This window comes from Schistocerca serialis, chromosome 1 (genome assembly GCF_023864345.2).
Source record: "Schistocerca serialis cubense isolate TAMUIC-IGC-003099 chromosome 1, iqSchSeri2.2, whole genome shotgun sequence".
NCBI lineage: Eukaryota > Metazoa > Arthropoda > Insecta > Orthoptera > Acrididae > Schistocerca > Schistocerca serialis.
In genome coordinates, this window is record NC_064638.1 from 749709336 (window position 1) to 749724598 (window position 15263).

Below are 15263 nucleotides of genomic sequence, written 5' to 3' on the forward strand. Positions count from 1 at the left end.
ATGATGTCAGCGTCAGCTCCACTGCACTCCCTGTAAAAGAATCTTAATACTAACTAAATTTAGTGGAAGGGGTTCAAGGCTTTCCTATTTTTAGTTAGCTGGTAATATAACGTCGAAAAAGCAGTTAAGTTTACCATTGGAAATTCTATTCTACTCACAAAACATTGTTTATAAATTGTACTATTGATAAAAGGAAATATTTTAATACAGGATGATAAAAACCAACTGCGTTCAACAAAAATGTGAACGAATATTCCCTGAATGGGTTTCCAAGTTCTACAATGGATCGAAGGATGACCTATGCCATATCACATCTATAATCTAGATTGAAGCTAAGTTTAATAAAAGAGAAAACTATCATAATGGTCTACAGTGACCCTCAATTATCTTTAATTACTTATCTAACTTGTCATAAATTACAGTGGCTGATGAGACTTCTCAATAATTATATAACAGAAAAATCATTGCGTTTCAGAATTTTACTTCAAGTAGCAAATGTGTATACCATGAGCTTTAATTGACGATCGACACTAACATTAGGCAAAAATGGGATTTAACAGACGAGACTTCTGCAGTTCTGAGTGAAGCTTAATGCGCTGTTATGCAGCATCACATGCATTCATTACCTTGACGGTGTTTAGGCAGTGTCAGGGGGCGGAGGGCGGCGCAGCTCCACTCATCTCGCCGTCTCGGAAGCAACTCTCTCCTAACTTCTCCTTACTACAATTTACCAAAGTTGGTTTAAAAAAAGCTATCTGGCTGTGTTTTCAACTGACCAATCAGGGTCTCAATGTTAAAATGTTAACCTTAAGCTCCACCTACAGAATTCCGTCTATCCAATGAGAAACGTTATACTTTTCGTGGTGGGGCAATGTTTTTAACGTTTGCAACGTAACAGAGACGCGAAAAAGTCTCACGCCAAAACTTGCAGCTGGTGTGGCCCTTTTAGTGTTATCGTAAGATCTATACTGTTCTTCTGGAGGGCTCTATCTTTTAACATGGGCTGGGGGGTGGTTTTGGCGGTCAGCTGGCGACGTGGGTGTACGCCCCTTATCGTAGGGCCTTCTAGCTTAACACGGTTCTTCTCTCGGCTTCTGTTCTTGTTTCTCCCCTCGGAACTGCGTCTGTTTCACGGTGGGAAGGTATGACATGCATTTAGGCGTTCTTGTGTTAGTCTATGGTATTCCATTTACTCACTCGTTGATCGTATTACTTTGGTTAATTTAATGTCATGATTTATTCGGAGCTATGTGACATATTGCCGGATTTGCTTATCATGTCAGGGTTTTGCCTGACACCTTACACAAGGTAAACTACTTCTAACTGCAATAAACATTCCACCGCCACCTGCATTTAGCCTATACTTGATGAACATTGTTAGGTCCTTTGAAAAATATTCGGCTTAACTTATCTCTGGTTTTAGCCAGCTCTCAGTGCCTATAACTATTTGAGCACCAATGCTTTCTGTTAGCGCTTGGAGCTCTGGTACCTCCCTAATGCAGCTACGACAGTTCACACCTGTTATTACTATTGCTCCTAGATCTACGTCTTTCAATGTTCGACCTACACCCTTTGAGACTGAAGCCCTTTTTGTGTTTCTCTACCTAAAAACCATCCGGTCCTCGCCACACAGCCCCTACTACCCGTGTAGCCGCCTCCTGCATGTAATGAACTCCTGACCTATTTAGCGGAACTGGATATCCTGCCATCCTATGGCGCAAGTCGCGGAGGCGGCAGCCTACACGGTCGCAGAACCGTCTGAACCACTGGTTCAGACCCTCCACTCGGCTCTGCAATTAATTATGTGTATAGATAATAATAATAATAATAATAATAATACTTTCGTGTGGCTCAGTAGTCTGGTGCAAGGTTTTGTACTGGAAGCCACTTCGGCGACTTACGTGACCCTAACCTAACTAGATATCCTACTCTGGAAAGGGGACCTACGGTTCAATGTGGAATCCCCACTAAGCATTGTTTCTGGTGACTCCTCAAATAGTTGAAAGATGAAGGCTAGACTGAAACGACGACTGCCTTCTGCAGTCTCACTGAGATTCGATCGCGAAACTTCTCGGTTTCCAAGCATACGTTTGACTGCTAAACCACCAGGACCGCCATGTATGTAGATAGTTCATCCAAGGCTTTATTAAAGTGAGTTCGCGAGTTTCAAAATATATGATTTATATGGCCATACCTTTTGACTGAATTGATTTAGAAGCTTAAATTTTTTACACCACCAAGGGACCACAGACCTTAGTATTTCAAATAAATTTCAGCTTGGTACCTCCAGCCGTTTATGAGAGAAAGGGGACTTAACAGACGCATTGACAGACGGACGGACAACAGACTGCAAAGAAATTACATGGTGCAACTACCAGCTAACAGTTTTTGGATTTTTCCCTTTACTTGCACTGCACTGCGAAACATTGCTTCTTGTCGAATTTCACGATTCTAGGCCAACAGGAAGAACCCTACAGGTTTTGATGAGTGAGTTTGCAAGTGTCGAAACATGTGACATAAATTTCAAGTTGATACCCGTACCATGTCCTGAGAAAAAGGGGTCTTAATAGTCGGACAGACAGACGGACACGATGACAGACAGACAGATGGACAACGAATTGATCCTATAAGGATCCCGTTTTTACATACTGAGGTGCGGAACCCTAAAAAGACGTTTTTGTTTTGTAGAAACCCATGGTGAGTGTTTAAGAAGTGTTATTCCGACGATACTAAAAGTGCGCGGAGAATACTGAGTAGTGGCGGGAGTGTAGATAAATGAACATAAAGTTTACGCATGTGAATCTCAGGGAAACTAATTTATGAACATCTTTTACACAATTTCTAGCTGATTGATTTTTTCACTTGAGGCACAATTTGTGTATAACGTAATGAGTCTTTTCACTACATTGAGCGCATAACACAATTCTGTGGTTCTCGGTCCGTGTAGATTTTAATCTGTGTTGTACCCATTCGAGAATTAAATGCCACAAGATGACTTGACACATGTAACAAGAATCTCTCTTATCCTTTCTCATACATTTACACTTAATTCATTGTTTGACAACTTAATTAGCAACACCCTTCCCTTGGTTTTACATTAAGAAAAGTATAAATCTTTATATAGCATCACGTTTCAAGTCGTTCAAGTTTCTTCTCTTTCCTACTTTCCAACTTTCTCTTCTATACCATGCCGCCGAGGGAGTTGGCTCAGTGGCTAGCACCCTGGACTCCCGTTCTGGAGGACGACCATCCTAATTTAGGTTTTCCGTGGTTTCCCTAAATCGCTTAAGCAAATGCTGGGTTGGTTCCTTTGAAAGGCCGCGGCCGACTCCCTTCCCTAATCCGATGGGATCGGTGAAAACCTCGGTGTTTGGTCCCCTCCCCCAAATCAACCAACCTACCGACCAACTTACAATGCCTCGATATGATCGTAAATTTTCAGAAAGTTCACTTACAATGTTACACCGATGTCTCCTACTAGTTGATTTACAGAGAATCTTCTTTTCGCTTTACACTTCATTGCTCTAACAATCCCGTATAATTTCATTCTACAGAAATAAAATACTCCGATGCGGGTATATAAGCACCGACTTGCAGGCAAGGGATTACTGTGGCATTCGCGTGTTTCCGAAGAGCGTGCGGTAAATGCGGGAACTTGAACTATGGCGACGTTATTACCAAATGGGTTCCAGCAGGACCAACGTTGTGTTATTCTTTTCTTCGTTGCCGAAGACCAAAAACCGGTAGACATCATACTTCTCGTATGTCGAGGTAATGTTGCATCGCATGCTTGATTCCTTTTCGTTATGCCTACTAGATTTATATAGAGACTTTAGTTTGCCTTTGTACATTATCTACATTCCACTAGGAATGTCGGACATGTTATGGCACTTTGCACAATGGAAGGCTTTTTATAAGTGAAGCGTAAATATTTGTAGAGTGTAATGCCGTAGAAATATAAGAAATTCTACTCAGTTATTGCACTTATCATCAATATTATCTATGATTAATTACCCAAAAATGCTGAAAATCATGTAATATGTAATAAACGTCCTAGCATTGCAGGATGTGCCATATATTTGTGAGTGGCGGTACAGTTAAACGGAGTATGGAATCATACACTATGTGATCCAAAATATCCGGACACCCCCCAAAACATACGTTTTTCATATTAGGTTCATTGTGAATCGTGCTGCCACCTACCACCAAGTACTCCATATCAGCGATCTCAGTAGTCATTAGACATCGTGTGACAGCGGAATGGGACGCTCCGCGGAAATCACGGACTTCGAACGTGGTCAGGTGACTGGGTGTCACTTATGTCATGCGTCTGTACGCGAGATTTTCAGAATCCTAAACATCCCTAGGTTCACTGTTTCCGATGTGATAGTTAAGTGGAAACGTTAAGGGACACGTACAGTGCAAAAGCGTACAAGCCGACCTCGTCTGTTGACTGACAGAGACCGCTGACGGTTGAAGAGGGTCGAAATGTGTAATAGGCAGGCATCTACCCAGACCATCACACAGGAATTCCAAACTACATGAGAATCCATTGCAAGTTCTATGACAGTTATGCAGGAGGTGAGAAAACGTGGATTTCATGGTCGAGCGGCTGCTCAAAAGCCACACATCACGCCGGTAAATGCCAAACGACGCCTCGCTTGGTGTAAGAAGCGCAAACATTGGACGATTGAATAGTGTAAAAACGTTGTTTGGAGTTACGAATCACGGTTCACAATGTGCTGATCCTATGGCAGGGCGTGCGTATGGCTAATATCTGGTGAATGTCATCTGCCAGCGTGTGTAGTGCCTACAGTAAAATTCGGAGTCGGTGGTGTTACTGTGTGGTCATGTTTTTCATGGAGGGGGCTTGCACCCCATGTTGTTTTGCGTGGCACTATCACAGCACCGGCCTACATTGATGTTTTAAGCACCTTCTTGCTTCCCGCTGTTGAAGAGCAATTCGGAGATGGCGATTGCATCTTTCAACACGATGGAACACCTGTTCATTTTGCACGGCCTGTGACGGAGTGGTTACACGACCATAAAATCCCTGTAATGGACTGGCCTGCACAGAGTGCTGGCCTGAATCCTAGAAAACACTTTTGGGATGTTTTGGAACACAGACTTGGTGCCAGGCCTCACCGATCGACATCGATACTTCTCCTCAGTGCAGCACTCCGTGAAGAATGGGCTACCATTCCCCAAGAAATCTTCCAGCACCTGACTGAACGTATGCCTGCGAGATTTGAAGCTGTCATCAAGGCTAAGGGTGGGCCAACACCATACTGAATTCCGCATTACCGATGGGGGGCACCTCGAACTTGTAAGTTATTTTCAGCGAGGTGTCCGGATACTTTTGATCACATAGTGTACTATAGCCTGCTGTAGACCGTTATCTTACAAGGTACCACTTTTGTGCCAGGTCACAAAAAAGCGAAAGATGTTTACGACATTCCGACGCGCCAGGTATTGTCTCCCATGCAACCACAATATTGGCTGCTAATAGCAACAGTGGGCAGGACTGGAGGTATCCAATATTGAGCGCAGCAGGAGGCTACTGAGCGTAGAATAACTCACAACAATGCCACAGTGCTAGTGGTGCTGATACAAAGCAGAGCAATGGCAATGATAAACAAAGCAAACATTGCATTGTATGTACAACAACAGTTGCCGAAGTCGACATTTCGTCAGAAAGGAATCCAAGGAATTTCATAGAGTGAAAAAGAAGTGGGAGATGAGATATTAGTGTTTCTGCAAGAGGAGTCAGTGGAATGTGTTGTGTCGTATACGTTTTGCTGTGCGGACAATGTACATGATGGAGTACAATGATGACAATATGTGCTTAACAAGTGGAAGTGATACTGAAGCAGTATGTAGTTCATCGTCCTTGGCGGACAGCGAGCCACGAAACCCGACTCCAGTGAAACGTAGTAAAGGACAATCGTTGTCCAAGGAGTGGGTGGATGGAAGATCATACACAGCGTAGTAAAAAGATAAATATGAACAGATTTTGAGTAAATCTGCAGCAGTTTGATTGTGTAATGCATAAGAAGAACTACGGATATTCAAGGATGGACGAGGCGCACTTGTTACAAAAACCGGTGTTTGCGAGTTTCAAGGATGGTTCAAATGGCTCTAAGCACTATGGGACTTAACATCTGAGATCATCAGTCCCCTAGACTCAGAACTACTTAAATCTAACTAACCTAAGGACATCACACACATCCATGCCCGAGGCAGGATTCGAACTAGGGGCCGTAGCAGCCGCGTGGTTCCGGGATGAAGAGCCTAGAACCGCTCGACCACAGCGGCCGGCTTTCAGGGATGCTTGATGCAGTTTACAGGATGTGAATGATAATGACCTACTACGTCATGAACATCAAAATTGCGTGCGACATAGATTACAGTGATTTCAAGGGAAACAGTAGATGGTTGCATAACTTCAAACAGTGCTACAGAATTAGAAGACGTAAGATAATAAAATTTCAAATAAATTGTTAACTTGATTATGCACAGAAAACTGCAGAATCGGCCCAAAAACTTGTAGAGGAGATATAGAAATTTATCCCATCGTTAAGTACCGAGCGAGGTGGCGCAGTGGTTAGCACACTGGACTCGCATTCGTGGGGATGACGGTTCAGTACCGTGTACGACCATACTGATTCAGGTTTTCCGTGATTTTTTCCCGTGATTTCCATAAATCGCTTCAGGCTTGGTCCCTTTGACAGTGCACGGCCTACTTCCTTCCCTAATCCGATGAGACCGATGACATGCTGTTTGGTCTCTTCCCCTCAAATCAACCCAAGCCATCGTTAAGTAAGGAATTTTATTCAAAGCCCGACCAATGGGAATTTGAAGAGGAAATCCACATGAAAGGAACCCTGGAAATTAGAGGTACCACAAGATTGTATCAAGAACAAAACATCAATACCTTGAGCATTCGTTTCCAATTATGCTGACTGTTAATCTGGATGCTAAATTTGCTGGAAGATTATTTCTTGTGTTGCGAGAAGATGGAGTTGCTTTGCCCCCTACGTTTCTTTCTCGTGTGCAAGATCTTGCAAGGGTGGTAGGGAATATTTACGTCACAGTAAGCAATATTGGGAACTGCAACTATGATATGAGCACTGCTTTTGTCCAATAGCTGGTCAAAATAACTTGCTTTTGCTTTATTACTCGTCTGTATATAAAAATCATACTCCTTTGGAGCAAACTATCCCCCCCTCCCCCCCCCCCCACACTAAAAAGTGTGTGACATGCAATTCATAGCCGGCCGCGGTGGCCGAGCGGTTCGAGGCGCTTCAGTCCGGAACCGCGCGACTGCTACGGTCGCAGGTTCGAATCCCGCCTCGGGCATGGATGTGTGTGATGTCTTTAGGTTAGTTAGGTTTAAGTAGTTCTAAGTTCTAGGGGACTGATGACCACAGATGTTAAGTCCCATAGTGCTCAGAGCCTTTTTTTTTTTTTTTTTTTTTTTTTTTTTTTTTTTTTTTTGCAATTCATACCACATGGAACCAGTGAACAAATTCAGCCGTGGATATTTTTTTTCTGTTACTATAAAACATATTTTCGCACTATATGCAGCTAGGTCTTAAAGGATAGCCAGTCTGACGGTAAGTTCGAGGACAGACTGTTTCGCATTAGGTTGCATGTCGTCACATTCCATCAGTCCTCATCAACCCGTTACACTAGCATGATTCTATCTGCATTCCTTACGAGTGGAAAACTAACTGAAGGCCCTGCACGGATTGTAATTCCCAAGGAGTTCGCCTTCGATCTTGATGGTGAGAACCTTTTTCGATCACTGCGGAGCGCCATTTTTCATTCGGCGTTCATGGCGCAAGTTAATAGTTTGTTTTGAAAATGTCTTGAATGTCGACGATGTCCATGTTCTGAAGTGAAATACATGCATCCCATAAAAGGTTGACCTCTGCAACTCCTGGAAACTAATTTTCTGTCGCCCTCTTGATGCACACGTCGAGTCATTAGTAGCTAACATTTCTCATGTCATAATTGTTAAGACAACAGTTTCAAATGAGCCTCACTGAAGAATTAACTGGAGACCTAGCCTTCAAGGGGTTCCTTGCTCGAGAAGCATGTGGCTGCAGGAAGCTAAACGAGTTTCGGAAAAACGACAACTCAACCGAATGTGTTCTATCCGAAGTCATTGCTAGAAATTTTAAAATTCGTAAATGAACTTAAATTATCCTGTGTAACTGTCTGTCAAAATGTTCCGAGACTGATTTTATTCCTGGCCTTCAAGCGGCATCAGCGCCCAACCACGGTGGCAGTTTGAATTAGCAACTGTAAACAACAGATGAGCATTCGACCAGTCAGTTGTGAGCCAGCGGTTTTAAGTAACGGGCGTGCGGTCGCAGTGTGTTAACGTTTTTGTGTCATAAATCTCAATGGCGGAACGAATTGAACATCTGTAACTCACGTGTTCAAGACATTCTCCAGAATATTTTGAATGAGAGAAAAGTGAACAAAAACAACGAGGCATTGACGCCTTCAGTGACTTGACTGAATTGGAAAACGTAGAAAATTCTTTTCTGTAAAAAGATCATCACGTATTACGAGAGTTGGTGTTATCGCATAACCGACCGTACGAGTTGAATACAAAGGGTTCCGTGTCTTGTAACCAAGTGAGGGGACATTTAAAACATTAAAACTACTAATTTAACGTTTCTGTGTTTGTTATTTATCCAGTCTTAAAACGTTTTGCAATGACGAGTTATACAGTTTTGGGTCTGTTGCAACGAACCTGTCCATATTTTCGTGAGCTTAAAATGAGAAATAAGGTACCATTAGTTGAAATTTGCTTATTCAAATGTAATAAGCAAATTTTTGCAAAGTAATACTCTTTTGTAAAGGAATGTGAACCCCAGATCCTGGAACAGTACAGTTTCGTCAGCATTTACGTATAGAACTACCTGATCGCAGTTCAAAAGAAAGCGGTTTTGTGATTTATTCTTCTTACGCTTTTGGGCTTCGAGCCAAGCACACCTGCGCCGCCAAGCAGTGCTCTAAACAAATCGCTTGTGCCCGCCCATCATGCATTTCACTTCGCTGTCACCAGCCCTGTAATTAGAGGTTTATGAACATGTTATTTAACCTTAAGTAATGGATATGACAGAAAAGACACTTATACTGTACGAGCTGGAGGCAACAGCATATTGGTGGAGTAAATTTCGCAACGTTGAGCTTTCTCGTAATGCGGCGCCTTTTCAATAAATAAATAATAAAAAAAAGAAAACAGCCTATAGGATCTGAAACTGATTCTGAAATTTACTGTGGAAAAAATAACTTCCTACGGGCGTCCGAGGTCGAACGACAGCGAGTCTTAGGTTCTGTATGTCCATCCTTTTGACTGGAGATGTTGGGGACCACGGCTGTTTACTATTGTAAGAACATGAGACGCCTACAGCCGTCATTATCATCTTATTAATTGTGCAGCTACCAGTTTCGGTGCTTCAATGAACCATCTTCAGGTCGTAGCTGATGCTGAAGCTGTTATCACGATCCATACATAACACTGCGTCAGTGACCAACATAACTGGTTGCACAGACAGTAACTGTGGTGTCAGCACTCCAACCACCAACTGCAGTGTGCGTAAACCAGTTACGTTGGCACTGATGCAGTGTATATGTGAATCGTGATGACATCTTCAGCATCAACTACGGCCTGAAGATGGTTCATTGAAGCACCGAAACTGGTAGCTACACAGTAAGTAAGATCATAAGGGCGGCTGTAGGTGTTTCATTTTCTTACAAAAGCGAGTCTTAGCATGCACACAACGGATTCGACGTCGTCAAGGTTTTGTTCTTAATAGGAGGTCTGGAAGAGATCCGCCCAGGCTCACGAACAACTTGCAGCAGAAATAGAGACGGCGGCTTTCGGACGCTGACATCAACACTCGCGCGTGTTAAACACACTCTCCTGCTACATTGCCGTCCCAAGACGTCTCATTGAGGAAGAACAGGAAGCAGCACCAGTTAAGCATCGGGATGACCCTGGGTCTGCTCATTGTTTTTCTTGATTTATATGAATCTTCCTGATTGGAAGTCAAATGTACTATTTATGTTAGAAAAATCCGTGCGTTGAACGGATTCAAAGGTGAATCCTTACTTTTCCAGGGAGGTACTCTTCAGCTCATCCATTCGCGCACGCTGCGAGAAACATATTTATCATCATTGTTCACTAATATCTCTGCTATTCTACTGTAACCAGCTGCATTCGCAAATACTTTGCTACAGTTTCAGAGGGAAAATGACGCCTCTCCTCTCTCCGCCCGAACAGGCCGTGGCAGGCCCAACGGTACTGACCGGCCGCCGTGTCATCCTCTGCCCACAGGCGTCACTGGATGCGGATATGGAGGGGCATGTGGTCAGCTCACCGCTCTTCCGGCCGCGTGTCAGTTTACGTGACCGGAGCCGCTACTTCTCAATCAAGTAGCTCCTCAGTTTGCCTCACAAGGGCTGAGTGCACCCCGCTTGCCAACAGCGCTCGGCAGACCGGATGGTCACCCATCCAAGTGCTAGCACAGCCCGACAGCGCTTAACTTTGGTGATTTGAAGGGAACCGGTGTTACCACTGCGGCAAGGCCGTTGACCAAATGACGCCTAATTTCACAGAAATCACTCTTCTAATAAGCACTACTGTCACCAGCATGCCTATATTGCCCCTGATGATTAGATTCCCACACAATGTTAATGTACTATTCATCCCTGCCTTATATATATATTTTTTGTCCATCTTTGATGGATGGACTTCTTGTGTGGATAGTTGAATAAAAACTTTATTTCAACAGAAAACATTAGCAGGGCCTTGGACTCTTTTGGTTCTGTAGACCTACTCTTATGTTTTTTTCTCTCTTGACGTTCTATTTCTGGGGGACGTCTATGTTAGTTCTCGGGATTTGTATTTTATACCATCGTAAGGGCGCAACTGTACCAGTATAGTCCAGGTGGCTTTCGGACTTTCTGAAGAAGTTTTCTTGTGTTCTTTTTTTTATCACTTCCTACATCGTTTGTACTTTTGCACGTCTAGTGCATGATGGAAACCTATTGTTTATACCCATTTCGGGGCTTTTAAAATTAGTCTAACACATCTTCTTGAATTACTCTGACAATTTTGATGTTTGTTGTGCTGTCTGTCACCTGCGTTGAACAGCCATGTTCTACAGATGGAGGGAGTGTGCTTTTATACGGCCCAAGTGTTGTTCGAGTGTTTATCTGTGAGTGAGGTAGGTGTGAAAATAATTTATGTAGTAATCTGATCATTTTTCTCTTTTTTGTCTGCATGTGTATTTTGAATAACAATTTTTTTCTTACTTGGTCAGTCCAGGTTATTTCTGAATTGTGGATAGCGTGTCGATCTCTTAGTTTGATTTTCGACGTATAAACGTTACCGCTTTTGCTTCACCTGAGTTCAGTTCAACTAGATTCTCGTCTGCCCGTTGGTATGTCAGTGTTAACGGTCTCTGCAGTCATATGATGGTCGCATTGACCCTTCTGCCGCTCGTAAGGAATGTAGTACCATCGGAAAAACGTGATGTCACTACGTGAATGATGACACGTTAGTGGTTAGCTTATAGGATGGAAGGAGTGGACGATAGTACCGAGCCTTCCGGTATGCTTTCATGTAATTTAATGCTGGAACGTTAGTCGTTCAGTGTTACGAATAATCGTCTGTCTAGTAAGAAACTGTCAAAAGTTTTGATGCAGTGGTCATGGATAATTGTCATCGCATTCAGTTTCGTTATTAATTTGCCTTTCCAGACTTTATCCCGTACCCCTTTTCAACGCCTACCAAGGTGTACGCGAGTAATTTGCACAATTCATACTGTAAGCCATATACTCCGAAATTCGTAAAATTTGTACTTCTGAATAGGGATCTGTTGTTCATGAGTGATCTAGTTAAAATGAACTATACTGGAAAAGGAACTGTTCACAGTGGTATTTCTTTTAGTGAACTATCGTTCTTTACTCCTCACATCCCCCACTTACTGGAAGTTAGAAGGAGGATGCATGGATCTCCCCTCCGTTTATATTGAGTACACTCACTGCCAGGCTGGCTCTGAGCACTGGGACTTAACTGCTGAGGTCATCAGTCCCCTAGAACTTAGAACTACTTAAACCTAACTAACATAAGGACTTCACACACATCCATGCCCGAGGCAGGATTCGAACCTGCGACCGTAGCGGTCGCGCGGTTCCATACTGTAGCGCCTAGAGCCGCTCGGCCACCACGGCCGGTTCACTGCCAGGACCCGAGTGTTCGTAGTTCTGAACACATAACGGTGAACTGAACTGTGCGAACTGCGTCTGATCGGAAGATCAAAACCTTTCCGTTAGTTCACTTAGTTCATTTCAGATTCTCTCATCCTTTGAACCTTTTTTACACTTACTACAATTTTTTTGGGTTTTGCACTTTATTTACCCTCTTTCTAAATATTTCTTTCCCATATTAAGAACGAATTTTTGTGAACTGTTAAACAAGAATGAGTTTTTCCTTTTTCCGGATACTATCAGATAAGAAAAAAACCGATAAGCTCTCTTGATGACAATGAAAATAATCTAATCTTGCTGGTTTTGCACTACCCCGGTTCCAGAATAAAAGCTTGGGTTAAAAGTGAAAGCGCTCAGCCCATCCTAACAAGAAGAATACACGTAAAAAAGAAGTTATTAGAAATACGAGCACTGGGTTCGTTCCTAAAGGTCATTCAGTTTTTGTAGGCAATAAGATTTTACTTCTGATTTATTAGTTTAAAGGGTTTTCTAAGTGCTCTTATTTATTGGTACTTTAACAACAAAAATGAACTATGTAGTTCAACAAGAACTATCTCAAAATGAGTGGTTCTGTAAAAAGAAAGACTTAATCCATCTCTGAGGATACTTTTGTTTGGAAACCGAGATATTTTGGCCTTATTATGTCATCCTCTATCAGACGTTGTCCTAGTCGTTATACAAGCATTCTGAGGGTACTTCTGTTCGGAAGGCGAGATATTTCGGTCTTATTATGTCATACTCGTTGTCTTAGTCGTTATACAAGCATCCTGCAAATACGCGTAACATAAAAAATTACATGTTCATATTTTTCTCTGATCCGTCTACTGTTGTAGAGTTGATTTCTCTTAATGAGAAGATCGTTTTGAAATGAAAGCCATAGTGAGTTTCACTCCATACGATCCATTCTGGCATCTCTGACCTCTAAAGCCATTCTATTATGGTCGGAGCATAAAACTGGGCGTCATGATATTAATTAAGAAAGTGTTTGCAGTAGCAGTCACCTTGTGAAGGTAGAGTACCACATGGAACCTTTACGCACGTAATTAGAAATTTCCGGGAAATGAATTCTGCTTCGGACGAGAACTCCGGAGACTGACGCAATACATGTACTCGGAGACGTGAGTCACGCTCAGTGCATACGTTTTTTCCGCAACACATTCTTGGAAGACATTTTGCTTTCAGCACTTAATTCTAGGTACTGCTCAAAACCAGAAGTGCTTCCCTCTTACGGTTCGTGACATAGATTTTTGTATGCAATTGGATGATTGAATTCTGTTGCGCAGACGCAAATGGAGTAACTGAATTAGAGATACCACCTGCCTCCGTAATCGAGGTGGCTAACCCACGCCTGTGCAGCTTGCAGGTAAACCTGGTGGTGGATAAAATTTTCATTTCCAGTATTTGGCCGGCAGCGGGAGGAGATGGAATTGCACAAAAGTTCACCAGTCTTTGCGCCATTGTCAAAAATGGCTCAAATGGCTCTGAGCACTATGGGACTCAACTGCTGAGGTCATTAGTCCCCTAGAACTTAGAACTAGTTAAACCTAACTAACCTAAGGACATCACAAACATCCATGCCCGAGGCAGGATTCGAACCTGCGACCGTAGCGGTCTTGCGGTTCCACACTGCAGCGCCTTTAACCGTGCGCCATTGTCAGGGATTACATTCCAAACCTATATGCAGTGTCTTACAAAGCGAGGGCATGTGACACTGTTGACGATGATCCGTCCGTCGCATGGTGACGTTAAGCTGGACGGCTAGCTTGGTGCCATTCGATGATTATAATGTTGGTTTGTGGGGCGCTCAACATCGTGGTCTTCAGCGTGCATACAAGTTTCAGTCTTTCCATTACCCGAATGATGATGAGGAAAACACAAACACCCAGTCCTTGGACGGAGAAAATACCAGACCCGGCCGGGAATCGAACCCGGGACTCCGTGATCCAGAGGCAGGAACGCTAGCCACTAGAGCACGAGCTGCGGACAGTGCCATTCGAGAGGCGTAGGATATGTGCTGGCACCAGGTTTCGCACTCTCACTTCTCTGATCACATGCCACTTCAGTATGCACGGATCCATTACACTCACCTACTTTCCACAAAAACGAATACGACGGAACTCTCACATATCCACAAGCAAAGAGGCCAATGTGCAAGGAGGCAGAACACACTTCGCAAATAGGAGTCCGAACCCACCCAGTGAAAGATGCAAGCCAACAACGCCACACGATATTTCATTTAATTTTTAATTGGATGTATCTGTTTAGCAAATTTCAGATAACGAAATCAAAGTGAACCGCAGGGACATGGGCTCCACGTGACACTGAAATCATTGGGAAACACTGTTGATCTCCCATCACTGAACAGCAGCTCACTATTGATGAAGACATTCCCTATCCGGACAAAGGTGCACCCACCTCGCTCACTACGCTCAATTAGACTGAGGCTGGGTGACGTGTGGGGCAGGGGTGTGGAGTGGCAGGAAGGGTTGGATTTTGGAAGAGGGGATTGGTGACACACAAAGAGTTTCATATCCTAGGAATACGCCACAAAGCAATTCGCGACACTTTGGTAGCAATAGGGTGGTGGATTGCCTTGCTGCAAACATTTTCATCACCCGCAGGGTTGCCAGTCGACGTAAAGATGATCGTGCTATGGGTTCCACAGTGGGAGACGACGATAGACAGATTACTGGTCCCATTCCATCAAATGCATGTTTTCTCCATTTCCAGCGCTTGTCCCGATCGATGCCATGATGTTAAGCAGAAGTAATCGTCTCACATAGTTGTTGATGAACGTGCACACCGCCACTAACGTGGAAAGCGACTCATCGGTCTTGAAAACATTTGCTGATGCTGTGAGGAGTGGTACACATGTGGAGTGCTGGCTCGAGAGGCTGTTTCGAATGGGATGGCTACTAATCGATCATTACTATTTAGCGTGGAGTTGACAAGATATTGGTTGCTTAATG